General features: G+C 41.8%; 1 protein-coding gene across 2 annotated transcripts in view; it reads right to left on the reverse strand.

The window, feature by feature from the left end:
* Positions 1 to 22063, reverse strand: part of CERT1 (ceramide transporter 1) — a 131163-nt gene that overhangs the window by 101906 nt on the left and 7194 nt on the right. The gene's annotated exons all lie outside the window — the stretch shown is intronic.

The raw sequence follows: 22063 nt of genomic DNA on the forward strand, positions 1-22063 counted from the left end.
CCCCAGCCAGACATCCAGCCCCCAGCCCGCTGGCCAGACACCCTACTCCCACCCAGCCTATTCCTATACCCTACCCCCCACCTTGACTTCACATTCTCACCCCTGCCTACCCGCACCTTGTGCCCAGATCCTGCATCTCCATCCCTATCCCATTCACTGGCAGCCCTGTCCTGCACATTTAAACCCACATTTTTGGTCCCACATTTTGTGGAGGGGCACAAAATCCACTAACCCTGGAGCCCTAGAAGAGTAAATTTGGTCTGAGGCCTGAACCTCAGTCCTCCATGCCCTTCCCCCCACCATGGGGCTGGAGCATCAAGGGAGTGACGTGTTTCAATTGGGGACCACATCAGTGAGAATTGGGAAAGGCTGCTTCTCACTTGTGTGGTCCCCAACTGATTTTTCTGTGGGTCAGTGGCCCCAACCCAAAAAAGGTTCCCCACTCCTGCCATAAAGAAAGAATGTTAAAATCTTGTGTTGCTCATAATATATTACTTTATTTAAAAACGAAGCCTGGCCAACAAGCTCCCAACCCCCATCTGGCCGCAACATCATAACACTCCAGCACTCCCCACACACCAACCCCAAGCCCCTCATGCTCCCACGTTCCCAGACTCTGGCCGTAACTCTTGCACCCCCTATATACACCAGCCCTGAGCCCATCATTTACCTGAACCTCCTGCCCTGAGCCCCTCATATCCGCACATCCCCAGACTCCTGCACCCCTACATCTGCAGCCTTCTGCCATAAGATTGACAGAAGACAGCCTGAATGTATGCATGAAGCTGGATTTGACCCGTTAGGATGTAAACTTCAAAGAAATGTGTGAAAACATGTAGCAGCAGAACTCCCATTAAATCAAGTCTGCGAGTACAATATTTCATTTATGACAAATATCAATATTATTAAGTATATTTTCAGTCATGCAAATGGGTATTCTTATACGTCTCTTTGTTGATCACTTGTTATGAATTTTGATGTAATTAGGCCCTGGTTTGAGAAGGTTGCCAACAACTGGTATATAGAAAAGGTTGATGAAAAGGTATAGCAACTGCTTCAAGATACATTTAAAAACACTGAAGGATTCTTGGAAATCTACCCTAGCAGGGACCAAACAGTTCTTCCCCCATTCAAATAAAAAGCAAACAAACTTTATAGCAGACTAACCAAGCAAATCTAATGGTTATCACAAGCTGAATTTTAACTTCAAAACAGAAAGAAGCAGCAGTAACTTCATGAAGTCCACTGTGTCTACTACTACTGATTTTGTGTGGAAGGCACTCAAACACTGGGCAACAGGATAAAATCATAAGCTACATCTAATAAACATTTGCATTCATGTTGTAGAATGGTGCAATGCTAGTTAACAGACAAAAAATTGTATGACAGATCACAAAGACCCTTCAAAATTCCAAAATCATCACATTTAATCAAACAGCTAATAATTTTTTTAAATACACAATGGAACATTAACAAATACATTCACTCTGATCACCAATGACAATAAGTTGACAAAAGTTTTTTTTTTTTTTTAAATGTTAAACACTTCCTAAACCACAATCATCGGAAGTCACCATATGCCAAGGACTATCAATTTTTAATGGTTATAGGTATTATTGCTTTGTGCAAGGATTCAAATATGGTAACCAAATATTTAAATATAGTCTCCGAAAACACTTACATTCATCTTTCACATAGGAAATGGAAATTGGCCATGAACATTGAGTTTACAAGTTTACTTTTTGTTTACAAGTGCACACATACTTTGCAAGCAGTTTCTTTACATAATTTGACGCTGATTTGAAATGTGGCCTGTCATGTGTCTTTTCAAATATTTAAACATTACTAAGTGTGGTAGCAAATACTTTGCAATACGCCGTATGAACCATTTTAGAATCACACACTAAAGTCTTAATATTACATCATTTTTCCCATTTAACGAATTTCATCATAAGGTTGACATATAAGTTCAATAGTAATTTATTTTAATTTCTCTTTTCCCAAACACAAAGCCAGCTACATATTAAGTTGTAATAAAACAATGTATGATCATTTTAGATATAAGTGTTGTTGATTGCTTAACCACAGCATTTCAGTAAACTCAGGAATACTTAGGTGTCACAAAAGAAATTTTAAAAATATTTTTAGTAAAGTGCCTCATTTTAGGTCCATTTCTACTTTTCAAGCAAACCATTTTTAGTCACCAATTCACATATACAAAGATCTACAATCACTGATGAGTAGAACAGCAGTGATTAACAATGAGAGGGCTCGTCTACATTGGCCCCTTTTCCGGAAGGGGCATGCTAATTTTTCAGATCGTAATAGGGAAATCCGCGGGGGATTTAAATATCCCCCGCGGCATTTAAATAAAAATGTCCGCCGCTTTTTTCCGGCTTTTAGAAAAGCCGGAAAAGAGCGTCTACACTGGCCCCGACCCGGCCCGATCCTCCGGAAAAAAGCCCTTTTCCGGAGGATCTCTTATTCCTACTTTAAAGTAGGAATAAGAGATCCTCCGGAAAAGGGCTTTTTTCCGGAGGATCGGGCCCAGTGTAGACGCTCTTTTCCAGCTTTTCTAAAAGCCGGAAAAAAGCGGCGGACATTTTTATTTAAATGCCGCGGGGGATATTTAAATCCCCCGCGGATTTCCCAATTACGATCTGAAAAATTAGCATGCCCCTTCCGGAAAAGGGACCAATGTAGACGTAGCCACTATGTTTACTGCTGGTTCAGCAAGGAATTAGTGATTACTGGTAAGTACTTGGCTGCCTATCTGACAGCACCATGGATGGATATAACAAGTTCTGTAATGAGGAAAAAGTAGCAGGGGACAGAAAGAGCTCAACAAAGGAGTCCTTTGATACCGGGGTGAGTAATATATGGTTGGCGGGCCGCCCTGCTACACACACCTCTGCGCTCAGGCCAACTGAGACCTGGTAGCAGGGGAGCACACAAAGTCTCGTCCCCCACTAGGAGCATGTGACACCAGAGGGAACCACCAGCTGATCAAATTGGCTGGCTGTTCCCTATAGGTGACCCATGCCCCTGGTACCACAGAGGCAGGGGCCAAGAGATTTTGCATACTCCTCGTCCCACAGGGGAGCATGCGAAACCTCCTCTTCCCCTGCATGCTGTGCCATCTACTTGATGCTCCGCCCCTTCCAGAGGCAGAACCAGCCTGGGAACCACTATCAAAACTGGTGAAGTGCCCCCCCTACAAAAACTGTTGCCCACCCTGATTTAGAGTGTGGAGTGAGCCAGACAAAGAGGCTTACTTGATAAATTACTTGCTTCACGTGACAAAAATTACGCCAAAGAGAGGCCAATACCATAGTTAGACAACAAATTCCTGCCTTATATTGAAGACTAGTATAGGATCAAGCAAGCATAGGCTTTCATAATGCACATGCACAAGGGAACCAAATTAGGATCACACAGGCAACCTTAATTCTGACATTTCCCAACTTAAGTGCTCTGCTTTACAAAGTAAACATTTTAACAGGTTTTTTTGCAGGCAATATTTATGTAGAAAAAACACAGCAGTTAGTCTAGTGATTTAGGCAGAGGGCTGGAAATCAGGTACTTCTGATTTCAATCCCTGGCTGTGCCATTGATTAACTGTAGAGCCCTGGGCAAATCAATTTTTAAGTTCCTTATTAAAAATGAGAAAAATAGCTTACTCACAGGGCTGTTGTGAAGATGCATGCACTTAAAAAATTAAATACAAAATGTTTATAAAAGCATAGAAGTATGACATTTCATTAATGTCAGCTCATGAACTACTCACAACTCTCCAAAATGGCAGTATATTCAAGGTGCCACAGCATGCAATCTAGGAACACCTCCATGTTCAGGTACAGAACAAGGAAAAGGAGGTATACTGCAGCCTATGACACATCCAATGGGAAGGGGCTGAAACAGTAGGGTGAACTCTCACCACACCAGCCAAAGAAATTATGAACTGTTAAGACACAAAGCTTACCCAAACAACAGAGGAAGGAAAGCTCTTCTCTGGGTTCCTCACAAGTGAGACTGCATTTCTCCCCTCACTTCTGTAACCCCTGGCCTCATCTCTTTTTATCTTAGTTTCTATGACACAGACCTCTTGGTTCCAATGATAACATATATTAGTATGTGTGATCATTCTTTCAGCTAGTACTTCCTTCACAATGTGAAGACCAGCTAAGACTATGTATGAAAATTCAATATGCTTTTCAGAGTAGGGATGTTAAATTGCAAGTAATCAGCTAATTGAGTGGTCAATAAGGGGAAAACTGCAGCGCCTCAATGGGGTTAGCTCCAGCCCAGGAGCTCACCCCACCAAGGCTCTGACTTTTAAATGTATCAAGAGCCACTAGGCTCTTAATACATTTATAAGGCAGAGGCATAGCAGGGGGATCAGATGCAAGCTAGGAATCAGCTCATTTCTGGCTCATGGGTCCCCAGCTACACCTTTGCCTCTTTTGCTCCCATGAGATGGTGCTGGACCATCTTTTAAGCCAGCTAACCACAGCACTAGCTCCCACGCCCACTGCTTGCTGCCTCTTTTTCACAGAGGGGAGAGGGAAGCAACTAGTCGGGTCACTACTCAGCTTATTAGGTAGTCGTCTAGTTGCCTACATCCCTAGTTCAGAGTTCTCAGTTCTCTCTCAAGCAGTCCCCCACTGGCCTTGTACATTTCAAAAGCAAAGCATGCAAGAAGCACGGGCCAGCAGGAGAATTTACAAATAAGTGACATTGCTACTAATTACAGAACTTCATTTAAGGCCAGATGAAGCAGTTTCTTATATTGCCAATTATTTATTGCATTCAATAAACAGTTAACCATATTTCATTTCTATTACTTCAATCCAATCTTAAATAAGATGGCATAGTATTTTCAAGGATCACTGCAACTTCAACACAGTAACTCTCAATGTCATTATTTTTGGTCACATGCTTTGAGCTGATTACTCATGCTCATACCAACTCTGTTTAAAACCACTGTTTGCTCAAAGCTAACATGGGCTTATACTGTTACACAAAACACTAGATCCACAGACCCTCAACATCATTTTTAAATATCAGCTGCTCTTGCCTGCCCCCGAGAGCACATACAAAGGGCATTTCTGGACTAGGAAGTATGCATCAGAACATTTGATACTCCTGCGACTAGGGATGTGAATGACTAGTTGACTATCCAATAAGCAAATTATCGGATAGTCAACACACTAGTCGATTCATTGCCCCCTCCCCGCCCCCGCCACCTCTATCAGAAAGAAGCAACAAGGGGGGGGCAGAGAAGACAAAGGGGTGCTTCAAAGCAGCAGCACCACGTGGAGCCCAGGGACAGACCTGGGCAGCTGCTGTGTGGATGTTTCAAAATGGCAACACCACATGAGCCCAGGGTCTGCCACTTTGAAAAACCACATGCAGCCCAGGGCCAACTGAGGTCTGGATTCCTCGCTGGCCCCAGGTTTCACGCAGCATTTCAAAGCAGCAGTGCCACGTGGAGCCCGTGGTCAGCTGGGGAAATCCCCACTGATCCCAGACTCCATGCGGCACTGTCGCTTTGAAATGCCACAGGGAGCACAGGGCCAGCGGGGAACTACTTGAGTTCTCTGTTGGCCCTGTGCTCCCTGCAGTGTTTTCACTTTAGTCAGCTGACCAGGGTTAGAGAAAAGTGTACCTGGTTAGAGAAACCAGGACTTAAGCATCAACATTAATTGTTACCGCCATCTTTAATTGTTAACCCTACATTAAAATATTTCTAAACAAGGCTTGAAACTGGGGCTCTAATGTTCATAGTGCGGAAGACAGATCCTAGCACCTTTCCAAAATTTGACAGCTCCAGTGCTTTGACTGTGGTTAACTGTGGGAAAACTTGATTGTTCAACTTGCTTGTTGCAAGAATTTTGAATAGCTTAGCAATGCATCATATCATGCCATTGTTTTGGTCCTTGGAGTCCCAGCTACAAAGCCAGCAACATAGAGGCACCTTCTCTTGCCTTTGCTTTCGCTCCTGTGCCCGTAAATAGATACAAGAAATGTGAAATGCTAGTAGATATTTCAGCTGTGTTCTCTGATCCACCAAAGACACCTGACAGACCTTTTCATGGAGCAAGAGGTGGTGTTGCTTATAGCCTCTCATGACCCATATGGAGATTGGCAGTTCTGGCACAGACTGGTGTGATCACATTATTTTATCATGCACACTTGGGTTGATGAACAGTGGGTCCAAAACTTTTGTATGAAAATGCTATGCTTTGGAACTTTGTAAGCAGCTTGAACTGACCTTCCAGAGCAGATAAACGGCTATATCCATCTGAAAAACTGACCACTCTAGACTGCTACAAGTCCACTGCAAATCAATTTGAATTTGGAAAGTTGATGGTAGTAAGGTGGTGATGGAGCTTTCAAGGCAACCAGGCTTCTATAGTTGACCTCCAATGCAGTGAGCAATAAGAGATTTCTGAAGTAATTACTGACCTTGAGAAAAATGAGACTTTTGCTGGGGTCCCTGATGGGATTCATGGCTTACAGTTTGCCTTCCTCAAGGAGAACGAGTACATAAGCCATAAAGGGTATTCAGGGTCATGTACCACAGCGAATGATTCTCTACATTACACTAGATGAATGTCTACAAAGGCTGATGTGGAAAAGTTCACAATGCCAGGATATTTTTTTTTTTAAAACAATCATGGACAGACTGGGATACTATTCCCACCAAATGACGTGGTCATAAATGGAGTTATTGTCTCCACCATCATTTTAGGGGTCCTGAATACTCACTTTTACCTTGGCTTATAGAATGATAACCTAATTTAAGAGGACCTGACAAAAGACAGTTTGTTTACATTCAGCACATGAAGAATAGTTGCTAAATGTGTTTTTGGCATATAAATCTCACTGGAGGTGTCTAGAGATCCATTTACATGTCAGTATTAATGTTGTCTGCATTACTGTGGCTTGCTGTGCTCTTCACAATTTTTGCAGAGCCAGAGGTTAAGTAACTTCCTCCAGAGGGAGCTATGACCACAAAGGGCCACTGCATCAGTATGATCAGCCAGAAAGAGCACTTATCACAAACAGAGTTGGATGCACGGGGGCAATTCAGGGATGCTTTGCGCTCCCCACATTATGGGCTTACATGGCCCAAAGGAAGAGGGAAAAATAGTACCATTTCTGTTTGGGAGAAAACCTCACTGAGGGTATGTCTACACTACCACCCTAGTTCGAACTAGGGTGGTTAATGTAGGCAACCGAAGTTGCAAATGAAGCCCGGGATTTGAATTTTCCGGGCTTCATTTGCATCTTGCCGGGCGCCGCCATTTTTAAATGTCCGCTAGTTCGGACTCCGTGTCTGCGGCTTCCACGAGGAGTAACGGTAGTTCGGAACAGGAAGCCTAATCCGAACTACCTAGTCCGTGCCCGCGGCTACACGCGGCACGGAGTCCGAACTAGCAGACATTTAAAAATGGCGGCGCCCGGCAAGATGCAAATGAAGCCTGGGAAATTCAAATCCCGGGCTTCATTTGCAACTTCGGTTGCCTACATTAACCACCCTAGTTCGAACTAGGGTGGTAGTGTAGACATACCGTGATAGCGGTGGCTTTCAGTAGTATGCAACATACTTATGAATGACATGACCACATTGGAAGGATGGGGGAGGGAGTATAGATTGGAGTATGTATGGTTACAGACAACTGTACTGCATTTTTCCTTCTTTACTTTCACCGCACAAGTCATGATTTTATACACCTTTTATATCTTCTTTTATATCCCACCCCAACACAAAAACTATGTTGATTCTTCCCCCAACAAATTATGTTCACTTGTGTGTCTGACAATTCTGTTCTTTACTCTAGTTTCATCCAGTTTGCCCAGTACTGAAATTAAACTCCCCAGCCTGTAATTGCCAGGAACACCCCTAGAAACTTTTTAAAAAATTGGCATCACATTAGTTATCCTCCAGTCATTTAGTGCACAAGCTGATTTAAAGGAGGGATTACAAACTAGCTGGTCGTTGTGCAATTTCACATTTGAGTGCCTTTAGGACTCGAGTGAATGTCATCTGGTCCTGATGACTGTTTTGTTTAAATTCAATTCAATTTGGGACAGTTATTCAAATTTGTAACTTAAAAAATAGCTCAGGTTTGGTAATCTCCCTCATGTCCTCAGCCATGAAGACAGATGCCAAGAATTCATTTAATTTCTTCGCAATGACCTTATAGTCCTTGACTGCTCCTTTAGTATCTCAATCATCCAGTAGCCCCAATGGTTCCTTAACAAGCTTAGATTTTTTGCTATTACTTTGAGGTTTTGGCTAGCTGTTCTTAAAATTCCTTTTTGGCCTTCCTAATTTTACGTTTACATTTCATTTGACAGTTTATGCTCCTTTCTATTTTCTTCACAAGTATTTAACTTCCACTTTTAAACGATGCCTTTTCATCTCACTGCTTTTTACTTGGTTAAGTCACAGCGGCACTTTTGAGGTTCTCTTCCTATATTTTTTCATTTTGTATATACATTTAAGTTGAGCCTTTATTATGGTGTCTTTGAAAAGTTTTAAAAATATTATGTATCTAGCCTTCTCTGAAACCCCCTCCTCCAGTTAAACTCCCCCACAAAACTTCCATCACCTGCTCCTGTTAGTCATGGGCAGGAGACAAAAATTCGCAGCCTGTGACCTGTACTGCATACCCCTGACTAAATATTGCTTTGGGGTGCTGTGGATGCATGGGGTAGGAGAAGGGATAGGGTTAGTGGGACTGGCAGGCTCCCTACAAGTAGCAACATCCCTCTCCCTCATCTCCTACTACTGTGTTCTGCCCCCACATCCCACACCAAAACACTTATTGGCTGTGAACGATATCCAACGGGAGAGGCAGTGGCAGGGCCTGTGGGAGGAGATACCATGCAGAGCTAGTAACTAAGGGTGTGTCTAGACTGAGTTTTGTCGACAAAAGTGGACTTTTGTCGACAAAACTATACCAGCATCTACACTACCGCTGAGTTCTGTCGACATAACTCAGCAGTTTTGTCGATGCTGGTATACCTCATTTTACAAGGCATAACACCTTCTGTCAACAGAGTTCTGTCGACAGAAGGTGTTATTGCCTGTCGGGTTGCGTCTAGACTACAGGGTTCTGTCGACAAAGCAGCTTGCTTTGTCGACAGAACTCAATGTGTCTGGACGCTCTTTGTCGACAGAAGTTTTGTCGACAGATACTGTCGACAAAACTTCTGTCGACAAAACCTGGTAGTCTAGACATACCCTCAGGGAGGAAGAGGTCACTGCTTCTGGAGAAACATGCGAGTTAAGCGCTGCCCAGAGACCTCAACCCCTCCTGCACCTCTATCCCAGTCCTATGCCACAACCAAACTCCTGCTGCGGATTGGGTGGAGAATACTCTGTTGAAGGGAAGTAAGTTGAGCCGGGTCTGGTGGATGAACTGCCTGTCAAACTGGGTGAAGCTGACCCCAGGGACAAAATGGTTACTGCTGTCCCAGTTGCTAGTTACCTTCAACACCTTGTCCTGGTCCAGTTTCTCCTTAAAGTTCTTGACACGAGGGTGCAAGCAGGGACAAGTTGATGCTGACCACATCCCATTGGATCTCCGCAATGGTTTCCTCAGGGACCTGTTGGATTTGGACTCTCGAGGTGTGTCCAGGTGCTGGTATACCTGCCGCTCCTCAAGGGAAGCCAAGGGCTCGCCCTAGATCAGGAATTGTGTTGCCCGAACCAGATTCCTGAAATGGCCATCAATACGGAGAGAGGCACTTCTTGACCTTGAAGTAGAGGCCCATCCACTTGACAGCTCTACTGACAATGTCAATCATTTGCCCGCGCCTGTCCAAACTTTTGGTGATCAGGAACAGATAGTCTACATAAATTATTAATTCTGTTACCATCCAGGTCAAAACTGGCCAGGCCACCGGAGCTGGCTCAGATGAGGAGCTCCATGGCCATATTGATAATGACTACATTCAATCTTAGCCAAAAACCTGAGAAGCAAAACTACACACAAACTGTATACAAGATTTAAATAGTCTGGATTTGAGGTCATAGAGAGACCTAAGTTGAACATGACAACTAGGTTACAGACCTGAGTGACCAAAAGATGTTATTCACAGTAATTGAGAAAGGCTACATTACCAAGACTACTGAAATACTTGATCCAATCCTGGCATCAATGGTTTGAAGGGGTTATTTCTTCTTAGCTGCATGCAACTGCAATCCCTGCTGTTGCTACTAATTAACATATTCTCCTGCCACCAATACAAGTTCTAGGTGAGTATTGTAAACCCTTCTGCTGTTAAGTCTTCCTTCCTATCTCATTAAGATATCATGCTGAGTCCAGCTGGTGAGTCAGGGAAGCTAATAAATAGCATCAAAGAATGACTGCAGCCAATACAACTAGGGAACACTATCAAACAAACTTGCAGAGCTAATTTATTATGATGTAGTTTTTATATTACTCTCTTTATACATGTAGAACTCTGTGTAACAGCTGCCCTCATGTCAAACAGCAGGGATAAAATATGGGCCTCCAAAACTAAAATCATGACTTGCCATAGCTTCAGCTAAAGCTTTATAGAAGAGGGATAGAACTCACCCTCTCTACATCAGCAAAGAGGAGAATCTGTGTAATATGCTTATTAGTGTGTTATATGTATGAACTCTTTTGCAGGGCGTGTGTGTGTGTAGGCAAGCACCATTATTTGCAAGAGTTGTGGTTAAGGTAAAAGGATCCAAACACATGACAGCCTGATCTAACTTAAAAAAGAGCATTTTTAATATATGTCAAAGTTATTAAATGTTTTACATTTCAGTTATGACTAATGTACATATACTCACAAAAAAAGAATTTTACACAGCTTTTCAATACACTTTAAGTTGGTTATTTATGAAACTTTTTTTTAAACAGAAGAAATAACCAGCTGTAACACATTACATTGGAATGGTTATTTCAGAAATATACTCCACTATCTAGCTAATAGCAATGTATATGCCTCAGTTAGTTGATTTAAGAGAACTTCATTTTAATGAGGCTGCACTATTGAAATTACACATTTTACTTGACAAGATGTTCTTGTAGTAGGTCTCTAGCCACCAGAGTACAGAATCTTGTCCTGTTGATCCTGTGGAAAGTGTTATCTGCAAAATTAGTATAATGGCAGTCTGTTGCCTCTGGGATCAAACCTGAAACCTCTGAAGCTTAATAAAAAAGTGTCTACTGAATGAGCTAAAACAAACTATCATAAGCCATAATGAGAGGTATCTTGTGATAGCTTATCTCTCTACATATTAAAAAAAGCTTCCTGTGGGACAAGAGTGACATCCTCCTCCTCCTCCCTTCCCTTTCTCCAGTGCTCAGCTGCCTCCTGGGGAGGCCTTGGACGAGGCCAAAGCATGGAACCATGTGACCTTTTCTCTCTGTCCCCAGTTTTCAGGGTGGATGGGAGCCAAACAGCCACTCCCTACACCTCTCCCTGGTGCTCCGGGGGAAAAGGGATGCAGAAGCCACAAGCCTCTCTCCTCCCCACCTCCCTTCACACACACCCTAGATTGCGGGGAAGAATCAGCCAGGGGGGCAGAGTCGCACTACCTTCCCCTTCCTCAATGCTTGGGAAGGTGGTAGACCTCTGCAGCTTTGCTGCTGGGGGGGGGGGGGGCGAGAGAAGCTGCATGGCCTCCCCTCTCCCTGGTGCTAGGGTAGGACAAGAGCAGAGCAGCACCCCCCCCCCCCCCATGATGTTCCGGAGAAGGAAGAGCCCCGCAGCCTCCCCCTATGCTCGGGGGGGGGGGGGGGCGGGGGGAGAAAGGGGGCAGAGTGAGCAGGAGCCTCACAGCCTTCCCGCTCCACTGCTCAGGGCGGGGGGGGGGGGGGGGGGGGTAGAGCTGTGCAACCTCCCCCCTATCTGGTGCTCCAGGGGGTGGGAGTCAGGCTGCCTTACCCCTCCACAATTCTCAGGGGAGGTGGGGATGGTGAGCGTAGCAAGTGTGCAGCCCCCTATTGATCTATGTTTACTTTTGTTTCATTACTTATGCTAAGACTTTGGAGCCTTATGCCTTAATTAGTTTAGCTAAGCTATTATTTTACAGATCTTGAAAACTACAGGTTGATAGCATTAAGGCCTTAACTTACAGGCACAGTTATATGCATGAGTACAGGCTACACATACAGTAACTATTCCATTTTTAAATTGATCCCCAGATTATACCAACCAAGAGATTAATTTCTTTGGTAGTAATAAGGATATTTTTTATTTGATGGGAAAATGTTACATGGAGTCTAGCTTGCAAAGATGATGTGAAAGTTACTGCAAAATAATTAGCTTGCCCAAGAGGCTAACAATCTAAAATATATGGGTATATTTTATGGCAAAGAATACAAAAATATTTAAGCTAACTACGTATTGTGTACAGTCAATAGCAAACAGACAGCATTTTAATAGTTAGTCCTTCCTAGACCAGATTCTGCTGCATTTTACAAGTAAGAAATTCCAATATTTGGAAAACCATTATGTTATGAAAATGAACGCAAATTCAGTTACAGGATTAAGAGTAGATGCATATGTAAGGAGCAAGCTTTGTTTAATCACAAACAGCTGTAACAGTTATGCAACTATCAGGTTACTAAATATATGTATTTGAGATGGACAGAATATATATGAAGAGTTTTCCATAACAAAAATCCTTTGGCCTACAACAAACAGGAACATGATGTATATTTCTAATGGAAAACATGGATGGCCTATATCATGTGTTCTGATAAAGACTGCTAGTAACAAATAGTCTCAACAATCAGTCAAATTTAATACAAGTTGAACCTCGTTGGTCCAGCATCATTTTATGTAGCCAGGTGTCCACTTACCATGGGTGTGGCCAAGTTTTGCACGATGCCATAAAGTTTGTTAACAGCCACCAGTCCTGACCCCTGGTATTCTGTGCTGTTATTGAGCTCTAATTTCCCTGAGTGTCTTCTAAGACCCAAGAAAGAAGCAGAAGTGTTGGTATTGCCGCTCTACAGTATTGACCTGCCCTGGTCAGGTTCAAAGAATGCCAGACTAAATGTTCAACGTTTATTTACATCTTAAAAAATAGCTAATGAGGGCATAAAATATAACAAAATAATACTAATATAAATTTCTTGTGTAATGGTCTTTGACCGGGTTTCTAAGAGCTATGATAATACATACTCCGGCTGGATCTCCCTTGTCCAGCACCCTGGAATCCAAAAGGAAGATTGGTGGGCCAAGGGAGGTCAGTTCTGCCCCCTCTACTAATGGATTCTGGGTTCTCCTGGGTTCCAACAGCAGATCCCTCAGGGCTCCCCCACTGGATTCCACATTCCCGATCCAGCTCTGATGCTGGCCCCAGCCGCCAGGCTCTGCATCCCCAGCCTGGTGCTGCTGCCAGTCCAGACCCTTTCTAGTCACCAGCTGGGTACTGCAGCCCAGCCAGCCACCACAGCTTATCTCCAGGCCTTGCGGTCCTATTTGTGCAGCTGGACTCCATGGGTTCTCTGGTCCAGCAACATCAATGGCCCTACTGGACCATAGTCCCAGACCAGAGAGATTCAACCCGTATTATTTATTTGTAATTAGTGATCATAATACACAATTATTGTGGTCTATTTAGTGCTAACTTATTCTAACGTGAGGGATATAGGTTAACACATGATTATGCTAAAGTCAAAATGATGATTTTTCCCTCAAGGATACAAGCTGCAGTTAGTATACTGTAAAAATATTTTGGGCTACTTATCATTAATTCCTTGTCTGAACTGTAGATTCACTTTGTTACAATAATATATTTGTAATTAAAAAACATTCCAACACAGACTGATTCTGTAAGTACTTGTGGAATGAACATTTTTCACTTTTTAAAAATGTATTTACTGCTACTGAAAAGGAACCCCTCACCATATCAGTGCTATTCTCAAGAAAGCAGATGCACTTTTTGCTTCCAAGCATGTAACCAAAAATGTTAGATTATGGTCCTTTAATTAGCTAATTAAATCTCAGTTCTCCAAATATCTACCTACCACTGCTGCTAGTAACACTCAGAGTGGATGAAAATCCATTATTTAAAAAAATCCAACTTTATTTAAATCAGATTTTTTTCAAAAGAAATACTAAAATTTCTCATTAAAAAAATGGTAGAATTACATCTCCTCAGAAACATGTACACGCACGCGCACACACAAAGTGTGTCATAAAATTATTAATGGCTCTAGTCTGCCCATCCTAACTACCAGCTTTTGCTTCTTGAAAGTTCTGTGCTTTCCATTTCCTTTCGTCAGCACACTAAAAAAAATGTCAAAATAAAGACACAAGCTGGAAAGAATTGTTTTTGTTTAGTCCAAAATTAAGTGCACTCTAAACAAAGTCAATCTTAGTTTTTTTGGTAACTTGATTTAAACCAATGATTTTCATGTGATTTAAATCAGTCCACCATTGGGGGAGGGTTAGCTCAGTGATTTGAGCATTGGCCTGCTAAACCCAGGGCTGTGAGCTCAATCCTTGAGGGGGCCATTTAGGGATCTGGGGCAAATCTGTCAGGGATGGTACTTGGTCCTGCTGTGAAGGCAGGGGACTGGACTCGACGACCTCTCAAGGTCCCTTCCAGCTCTATGAGATAGGTATACACCATGGTAAACACTTCGGCACAGTAATTCCAATATGAAAATAAAATCTCATTTTCATTTTTTGTGCATTAATAGCACTTTGCCAGTTTCCCTGTTATGTGAAACATTCGAACATGAAAGAGAAACATTATTAGTGAGGTGTGTGTTGGGAAGTGTCATGATCATGAGGGTTAGCCAGCAGCTGGGAACAAAGGGGTTAACCTTACCTCCATCAGGTAGATGCAGCCAATAGGAATGTGGGTAGGAATTTCAAACTGGGACAAAGGAATTTTGGTTTTTCCCTCTTTTTTGGCCTGGGCAGTTCCCTCCAGCTAATGAAGGAGACAGACATGTCTCTCTCTCTCCCCAAGAAACAATTCTTCACTAGCTGTAAGTAGGATACATTTCAAATAAATCCGTTCGGTTTTATTGTTTTATGATTTGGGAAATGGGATCTGATATCTGTGCATTTAAAAATGGGTTTTGCTCTCCTTTGTAACTAAGCCTGACCCATGGTGGGTTTCCCCTTCATGAGTATATTATCTAGTCATTATGCTTGCAACAGGGATATTGTGGTGATAATAAAAGTTTCTTCTCTTTTATTTTTATTAACCTGGTATTGGTTAATGTGTGTATCCTGGTTTGTACTTTAGGGGTGAGATTTCCCAAGTGATCTCTCCCCTGATTTTTGTATCAATATTTGGGTGGTGGAAGAAGAGTTTTTATTCCCAAAAATCTAGGTTAAGATTTTGGGGGTGGGGTTTCCAAAACCTGGAAGATAAGGTTTTGAGGTACTTTTGCCAGCCCCCACTTCCGCATTTATCGTGCCAGAGTGGGAAAGGAGCTGTGACAGGGAGGACAGAGACCAACTCTCACAGAAGTCTCCACTTACCCCAGTAACCCCATCCTTTTCTATCCCCAACTTTCCTTTGTTCCGACTCACATCCCTTCCCTTACTTTATTTCTTAACCTCTTCCTCTCCTTCTGCTCTGTCCCTGGCAATACATGCATGCTTTAACTTCTCTTGTGAGGACTCCCACTTGCCTCTCTAACTACTGTCCAATCTTCCTATTATACCTAAGGTCACTGCTTATAATCACTTCTCCACTTCCATCTTATATCCTCTATCCATTTGCATATTTAAGATGTGTCTTAAAACCTAGAAATCCTAAACACTTTCTCCCACAAATAAATATCAAAATCTAGTTAGTCATTTCACAGCCCGTACAGTCTACATTTCTAAATAAGTTCATCGCCTACACACACAAGGTTATTTATTTTACAAAATTAAGGGGATGGAAAGGAGTTATTTACTGTAAAGAGTTTAGATTTTTGCAGGTTTTTCTGGACACAAATCCACTGCTTTGGTATCTGAGCACTGGCATTATTCCTATTCAAGACATCTATAAAACAGACCATTGTTGCAACTAAACATTAAATAAGGAGTGTTTAAATATGACTGTACATAATCAAACCTGCCAGTGGACAAAAGTCACAAGTTTATACTTATAATAATTATTTCTTTATTAGCAATATTACTCATTTGGGAGTTCAAAGTGTGGAAGTTAGAAAAAATAGCCTCTAGATTCACATAATGGGCTACCAGGATAGTTCATCCTTATTTATCCTCCAACAGCACTTAAAAAAATTGATTTATTTCATTCTGAATAAATCCAGGAGCCCATTTTGAGTTTCCAATTGTATTCTATTTTAAAATGTATACAAGAAACAATTTTGAGATCAGAACTACTGTTAACTCAAGTTTTGCTTTACATTTTTAAACTTTAATTAGCTCAAGTCCTAAAAATTACATTTTATAAATATGACTGCTTAAAAACACGCATGCCAATCCAATTTTTATTTCGAGCAACAATAGTGGCTGAGCATAATTTTATGGTAGCTTTGACACAAAGTTCTTATTTTCATTAGTAAGAAAGAAATCATTCAAAAATTAAACTACATTTTCAAGTTGTAAAACATGGAGACTGTGAAAGGAATTTATTTTTCACAGAAAATTCACAGTGCATCTGTTCACAGTGACAAATTTAGGACAGCCTCTCTTACTTTTTAAAAAGCCAATTTGTTTAAAGAAGGATTTTGCAGCCTCTTTCTTTCACCCTTAGTTCCCACTAATTAATGGTAAGCAACACCATACTATAAACAATCCAGAAATAAATAAAGTCATAAAAAGGAAAATCAGAAATGTTAGCTTGCTGAAAAACTTGATTTACCAAGTCTGTAGAAAAAGTTGGTATTGATAAGCATTAACTGGACTTTAATGAAGAGAATATTGTCACATTCCAATTTTTTTTATATCCTTTGAAATGTCAAAGTAGAAGCTTGAAAATATATATATCAGTTTTATCTTTTCTTATATGAACATTTTTGTGTCCTGACTTACAGCTAAAACTAAACTGGAATTTTGCACTTCTTTAACTGTTACTGTTGAGGTCATTTCTCAAGCCCTTAAGAATCCATCTATAGGCTAGTAGATGGTTTATGAATCCCATGAAAGGTCTTCCCAAATATCAGAAGACTACCACTACAGAGCTTTCTATTTAGTAATCTGTCCCTGTGGAGTTTTGAGGTCCAGCAATGGTATTCAGTAAGTCCACTTGATACTTCAGGAGAATAACTGAAAATTAATAAAGCATTATCATTAAAGAAAACTGTTGCTTAACGGAATATCCCTAGAAACTGGTTGACTGGGATGAGTTCCATTTATCCTGATTACTCGTGCCATGAGTGCACTCAATTTAAGTGTCTAAAACATCTCTTTACACTATAAAAACATTAAAATGAAATGTTACAAAAAATCTCAGGAATGATCGTTGCTACTTATCAATGTACTTCAATATCCATATCATGATTTTCTTATTGGTTTGGTTACAATCTCAGTGTAAATATAAAGCAAAAATTGAGAAAAGTCTATACAAAAGCATGAAAATGTACATGTCCTGTTTGGTCTGCCAAATTGAAAATAAAAACAGTTTTGGTACAATGGAATGTAGGGATCACTGCTGATTCAAACAGCCTGATGACACTGTTTTAATAAAGAAACCCATTTGCAGTGAAGTTACAGATTATTTGAATTTTGGAGCAATGATATTAAGGGGAAAATTCTTGCATGCAGGAGTCACTTCTTGTAATAAAGTGTAGGGCTGTGTCTACACTGGAGTGATCTTGCACCAAAGCGGCAGCTGTTGCGTAAAAACCTGCTGCTTGTCTACACTGGCCGCGTGTTCTTGCACAAGTAAACTGACATTCTACTGTATAAAATCAGAGCTTCTTGCACAAGAACTTTGATGCTCCCACTCAGGAATAAGCCCTCTTGCGCAACTGTTCTTGCACAAGAGGCCAGTGTTGACAGGCAACATGAATTTCTTGCGCAAGAAAGCCCTATGGTTAAAATGGCCATCAGAGCTTTCTTGCACAAGAGAGCATCTACACTGGCATGGATGCTCTTGCACAAAAGCACATGCCAGTGTAGACGCTCTCTTCTGGAAGAGTTTTTGCATAAGAACTCTTCTGCAAAAGAGTTCTTGCGCAAGAAGCTGCCAGAGTAGATGTAGCCTAGTAGTATAATAGCCATTAGAGCTTAAGATTCTTTGAGGATTTTGCAAATGTAACATTTTCCCAACAGTTTAATCAAATAATCTGCTCCATGCTGAAGGGCTGTTCTGATCATGCACACACCTCCAAAAAAGCAGCTCTATAAAACTGGCATTTTTTATTCTAAAAGGATTTCAAAGCATTTTGCAGGCTATATTATATATTTTAGTAGTAATGCGATCCTTACTATAGTCATAGCTCTAATAGCAATACTATACACATTCTGTTCAGCCATATGACCCTGGAGAGCTGGTACTATAGAAATCTCTCAGCAATTTGTCTGACTTTCACACATCAGCAGCGATGGTATGAAGTGCAGAGGCTTTAGGTAGGTATACTGCAGTAAGTTGACCTAACGTACAGAACTCCACCAATGTGAACATAGCTGGAGTTGACATAACTTAGATAAAGTAACTGTGGTGTCTATCCCACAAAGGTCAACAGGAGACTCTCTCATTGACTTACATTTCTATTCTCAGCGGGGTAAGGAATCGCCTGGAATGTGATTTACGTTGATTAGGTGGGTTTTCACTAAACCCAAGTCTACTCAACTTTGGAAGCCTCAGGGGCCACAATGATACTCTCAGCACAAGCCGAGGGCCGTAACTTGAGTGTGGCTGCATATACATACAAATAGCTTATTTCTCACTGACAGGGGCATAAATACAAAGTACTTCCCACAATGCCCAAGCACTCCCGGCACCTCTTCACGGGGGGCTAGAAACACTGACACCCTGTACCCACCCGGTCTGTTCTAGCCAGCCCATCTGCTTGCGTCTTTCAATTCTCACCCTGCCTGGGAGATGCCTTGCCGTTGTGGGGCATCTTCCCAATGGAGGCCATAGTCAAAAGATCCCACCCACAGGCCTCATGTTGAGCGCTGTGTAAACCCAAACCACCCCGCAGGCCACAAACAAACGGGCCGCGAGCTGCATATGGCCGACGGGCCACATGTTGAGTAGCCCTGACTAAACTCACTAAATTGGCCACTAGTTCATCTAGCTCCACTCCTTCGATCCTGGCTGTAATAAAGATGTGGTTTAGACAAAGGATACAGCATTTACTGAAAGCCATGTTGCTAAACATCAGGCAGTGTAGCTCCTATATGTCAACTCTCTTGCTGACAAAATACTTCCATCCCAACATGCAGTGTTCACATTGTTGCTGACAGAAGAGTGCTCCTGCCAACAAATCACTGTCCATACTGGCACATGCCATGACAAAACTTACATATTTTTGGAGTGGGAGAAGGGTTGGCACATCTAAATGACTGAAGTCAATTGACAGGGTAGACACAGCCAGAATCAACAGAAGTCTCCTGAAACACCTATGGTCACAGTTAAAAACAATAACGAGGCAGGAGCTCTAATCTAAAGCCTATAGTTTAGCTGTGTTTTTTATTAGATCTCAGCACAGAGAGGCTCTGTAACCATCATGCACAACATTATTGTTGTTCTAATACTGAAAACTACAATGGAAGTACTACAATAATTCTGGATAGGTACTTTCTGCACTCAAAAGCTTACTGAAAAAATGAAATGCAGGAACTCTGATCCAGAAGCACTAAAGAATCCTTTGTAGGAAAGAAGTACAAAAGTTTCCAGTTGAATCTTCAGACAAGGTTTGAGTATGCATTACTACCAAAATAGCCATTTGGCCATAATAAAAGAGAACTTGGGGTTTTTTTTATTTTTTTTTAAGAAAAGGGTACATCGTGGAAGTTGTTCTTTAATACGAAAAAGATCACCTATTTGCATCACCTCTAACATCATGCTGAAGCAGTTTTCAGTGTCAATTCAGAGGCAAGACTGCAGTACACTGCACTTCCTGCATTGTTTGCAGTTACAATTTTTTTTTTACAACTATGACTGTCTCACTTATGAGATCTGGAAAGTTCATAAGTTACTGAAGATAAGCTAAATTTAACCCCTTGGAGGTCTATACAAGCAGATACTCCTAAAAGATTCTAACTATCAATTCAGTGTAGGGATGTTGATTAATCAAAATTTAATTAATTGAGAAGTCGATGGAATTTCCATCAACTATCCAGTTAGTCAATACGGGGGTGCTTGCTATCCCACTGCACTTCTCCCTATGAAATTACAAGAGCCACCCACAGCTCCTATATATTTCAAAGGAATAGGCAAAGCTAGTTCAAAGGAGGAGCAACAGTGGGACCTGTGCAAGTGGAACTGTTTCTATCCCTGCTTGCACTGTTTCCCCCACTGCCCTCTGCCTCCCATGGCCCCCGCAGAGGTGGTGATTGGGGGGGGGGGGGGGAAGAGGACTGGCTTTGATGCCAGCTCCCCCCAGCACAGGCTCATCCTCCTCCGCCTAGCTGCCTTTCTCTGACAGAGGCAGCAAAGGTGGGGGGGGGAGCAACTACTCAAGTTCCTACTCGACTACCCGATAAGCATTTGCTTATAGGATAGTTAACTAGTTGCTTACATCCCTAATTCAGCATCACTGTCAAACATTTGTTGATAAGGAGAAGTCAAGACTTCCATTTTCCAGTGATTCCATCAGAGAGCAGACACAGTACAGAACAATTTTTGCTGATAAGTCTCCTGGCCAGCTTTACCTAATATTTATCTTGTATGTTACTAATTTTTATAGATAAAGTTTGGGTGTAAATACTTAAGGCAACTAGCTCTGTTGTAGCTATTAATAGGAAACATGAGGACTAACATTAAGATTTCCATGCAAATAGCTATTTACAGCAGATGAACATTTCAGATTTCTAATTTTGATTGATGTTCAGTTGCATTTTCTACCTTTATCATGATTTTAAAAAACTGGTGATTGAAACTTAATTGTAAATGTAAATTGTCATCCATGTAATCTCAATCTTCTTTTCACTGAACAAGAATCCAAACATTACTACGCCTGTCCAGTTTTTAAAAACCTAAACATCCTTAGATGACATTCACTCTATTTTATATTGATGAAACATAAAATTACCACACTCAATTTGTCAGTCAGTCATATTTTCCTCAAACTCCAGGCTGTCAATGCTTAATCCATGTAAGTGGGAACTCTTAAAATATTACCAAGTAACCAAAATGAGAATCTACCAGTCCACTGCCTTGCCACCTTACTGGAGGCATTTGAAGAGTCTTCTGTGATTTATTCACATATTTGAGTTGTCCCACAGAACATTTGTTAAACAAAATCTGATTTGATGCTCATTCAGTTTACTAGTGTATACTTTCTTCAAGAATTCAGGGTTAGAGAGTCAATTTGCTGACACTAATACCATAAGTGGAAAGCACTCCTTCTAGAATAGGGATATGAAAGGTTAACCAGAAAGAATCACTCTTAATGGGTGATATTTATTGGTTATGTTTAATCAGCACAGGCTGGAACAGTGACCCACCTGCTATGGGCAAGAGGTGCTCTAGCCCCATGGGGCCTGCCACAGCTCGTGGGTGCTCCAGTACAGCTGGAGTAGTCCATGTAATCAGTTAACCAGTTCAATGTAACATTTAACCAGTTAACTATGTAAATAGGATTTTACATCCCTACTCTAGAGCCGTGGTCCCCAACCTTTCGTGGCTGCCGGGCGACCAGGGGCGGGGCCGTTCACGTGCCGGGCGTCCGGGGGTGGGGCCGCTCACGCGCCATGCTTCCGGGAGTGGGGCCACATATGCGCTCTAGAGTGTTGGAGCTCCCCAGGGCATTTCAAAGCGGCAGTGCCGCATGGAGCCCAGGGTCAGCGTGGGAGTCCCTAGGGCTGTTGCTACACTTCAAAGGCAGAGGCTCCCTATCGACTAATCGAATAGTCAATGCAAAATGCACCAACTATTTGATTAGTCAATTATTCCATATTTAACATC

The sequence above is a fragment of the Pelodiscus sinensis genome, chromosome 6, assembly GCF_049634645.1.
Source record: "Pelodiscus sinensis isolate JC-2024 chromosome 6, ASM4963464v1, whole genome shotgun sequence".
NCBI classification, from domain to species: domain Eukaryota; kingdom Metazoa; phylum Chordata; order Testudines; family Trionychidae; genus Pelodiscus; species Pelodiscus sinensis.